Source organism: Tupaia chinensis, unplaced genomic scaffold, assembly GCF_000334495.1.
Source record: "Tupaia chinensis unplaced genomic scaffold, TupChi_1.0 Scaffold000258_1, whole genome shotgun sequence".
Taxonomy (NCBI): Eukaryota; Metazoa; Chordata; class Mammalia; order Scandentia; family Tupaiidae; genus Tupaia; species Tupaia belangeri.
Genome location: NW_006159738.1, coordinates 3,076,460 through 3,078,876, shown reverse-complemented (window position 1 = coordinate 3,078,876; position 2,417 = coordinate 3,076,460). Strand labels below are relative to the sequence as shown.

Below are 2,417 nucleotides of genomic sequence, written 5' to 3'. Positions count from 1 at the left end.
TCCCCGGCCGCTGCGCGGCGCGCCCTCTCTGGGCGCACAGCCCCCTCCCAGCCCGGTCCCTCCCCGCAGAGGAGACCACCCCGCGCCGTCCCGCGCTCGCCCCGGGTCGCCCGCCTCGAGCTGCCCGCCGTCCTAGCGTCTCTCAGCGCGGGCCAGCTAGGGACAGCCGGGATTCCTCTCCCCAGCCCGGAACACTTTTTTGTTTAGGGGAGTGGGGGGACCAGGGTCCAGTGGAGAGGGTGGGCGGGAGCCGCAGGCACCCACCCCGGGGACAGCCCCTCTCCGCCTCAGTCACCCCCCCTTGGAAATGGAGTGTTGATAGGGGCCGGCTTCTTCCTGAGCGCGGGCCAGGTGCCTCCACTGGGCACGCTCCACGCTGCAGCAGGTGCAGCAGCAACAGGTGCCGTCTCGCTGTACAGGTGAAGAAACCGAGACTCAGAGAGGCTGCGCCACTTGCCTTGGTTCACACAGCCAGAGGAGCCAGAGCCAGAATTTACACCCAGGTCTGTGTGGACCCCTCAGCCCCTTTGTCCACATCCCTGCCATGCCCCACCGCTCCCCTAGGGAGACTGCAGGGACAGAAGTGGATGACGGCAGTACTGGGGACCCCAAGAGGAGGTGGTAATGAGGGAGCCCGCCAATCCCTGTAGGAGAGAGCCCGGGGCAGAATAGGCTTCACCTGGAAGTACTTCAGGCCCCACTAGTTGGCCTATGGGCGCCAAGGAACAAGAATAGCGGGTTGGGGCCAGAGTAGGCCTGAGGACAGAGACAGGAGAGCAGTTCCTCTCTGGGGTCCCTCCGGGAACCCCGCCTCCACCTGGTACTCCTGGGTGCAGCACTTCTTGCAGGCCTGGCACATAACTGCCTGCTTTCCTGGCTTGCCCCGAAGTCACCTGTGGTTCTCACTGGGCAGGCTTGCTTAGGAGATGAAAGGAGGTGCGTGGTGTGAGGGCTTGGCCCAGTGCCTCCTGGGGTTGCCGCCCCACTCCCCACCCTGTAAAAGCACTTCTCTGTCCCGGCATCTGTGACCTGTGCCTCCCTGTGCCTTGTGTTGCTCAGGCCTGTCGGAGGTCTGCAGTGTTTCCGGGCAGCCCCACCAGCAACTGGAAGCTTCTTGAGTAAGACCAAGGTTGGGGGCAGCAACTTCTCCCCTTCTGACTCCTCAGGGGGAGAGGCAGGGGCGGACGGGGTTTTGAAAATCTCTGGGCTATGACTTGCACAACCCCAGTGAGGGCTTGGCCCAGTTGCCTCCGGGGTTGCCGCCCCACTCCCCACCCTGTAAAAGCACTTCTCTGTCCCGGCATCTGTGACCTGTGCCTCCCTGTGCCTTGTGTTGCTCAGGCCTGTCGGAGGTCTGCAGTGTTTCCGGGCAGCCCCACCAGCAACTGGAAGCTTCTTGAGTAAGACCAAGGTTGGGGGCAGCAACTTCTCCCCTTCTGACTCCTCAGGGGGAGAGGCAGGGGCGGACGGGGTTTTGAAAATCTCTGGGCTATGACTTGCACAACCCCAGAGCTGCTCTGCAGCCTCCAGCCTTCCCTGCCACGAGTGTAGCAAGGAGGAACCCGAGCGTTCTTGCCCTCAGACCTGTCCTTGCTTCCTCACTTGGGCCTAAACCCTCGCTCTCCCTTCTAGCTTTTTCACTGCGCTCCCCCATGTAAGCCAGGAGCAAGTTCTACCTGCGAGCATACCTTGAGTATACTCAGTTCTCTGCATCCCCACTTTGATCCCAAGTTCAAGCTGCTTTCCCCCCCACACGCATCCTGCCTTTTTTTTTTTTTTTAAGAGAGACTTTTTTGTTATAGGGCACATATGCTCACCAGAGAGACATAAAGCATGAAATCACCCCACACACACACACCCAGGAAATTCTCCTCCATTCTGCTTTCGAGATTTTGGACATGCACACGTGCTCAACCTAAGTTACTTTGCTTTTGTTTTTTTGGTAGAGAGATTTTTGCTATAGGGTGCACGTGCTTTCCAGAGAGGCAGAGCGAGACAAAGTGAGAAATCACCCAGGGAGGAGGGCCACAGTGCAGCCCCTTCTCCTCCATTCTCCTCTTGGGATCTTGAGCACGCACGCACCTGTGCCCAGCAAGAGTTTTAAGCTGCAGGGTCCAGGACTCAAACCGTGGTTGACTACGCGGGAGTCCAATGATGTAACCATTACACCATCTGCTGGTCCCGAGCCTGCTTTGTCTTTGCCGCCTCATGTCCTCCCTGCCTCCCCCCAGCTCCCAAATCCTAAGCGTTGCCTCCCGGGTCCTTCCTGCTCCCCCCCATGGGGTGTCCTTGATTCTTACCTCCCACGTGCACTGTCCCCTCGTTCCACTGCTGTCACCCTGGCCTTCCTACTCTTCTGAATTCTTTGCTCCCACAAGGCCTGTGTACATGCCCCTCCTTTTCCCAGGGTGATGTTC

At 59.6% G+C, this 2,417-nt stretch overlaps 1 protein-coding gene across 6 annotated transcripts in view; it reads left to right on the top strand.

The window, feature by feature from the left end:
- HVCN1 (hydrogen voltage gated channel 1) overlaps positions 1 to 2,417 on the top strand; it is a 32,477-nt gene that overhangs the window by 268 nt on the left and 29,792 nt on the right. For 2 of the 6 annotated variants that reach the window (XM_027772210.1, XM_027772208.1), the window contains exon 1: positions 422 to 503. The exons of 1 other annotated variant lie outside the window; for it this stretch is intronic. The gene's annotated coding sequence lies outside the window, so the exon portion shown is untranslated. Of the gene's footprint in view, positions 1 to 419; positions 504 to 1,059; positions 1,119 to 1,344; positions 1,401 to 2,417 lie in introns of those variants that run through there. 3 more of the 6 variants (XM_027772211.1, XM_006149326.3, XM_006149327.3) reach the window with 3 other exon arrangements.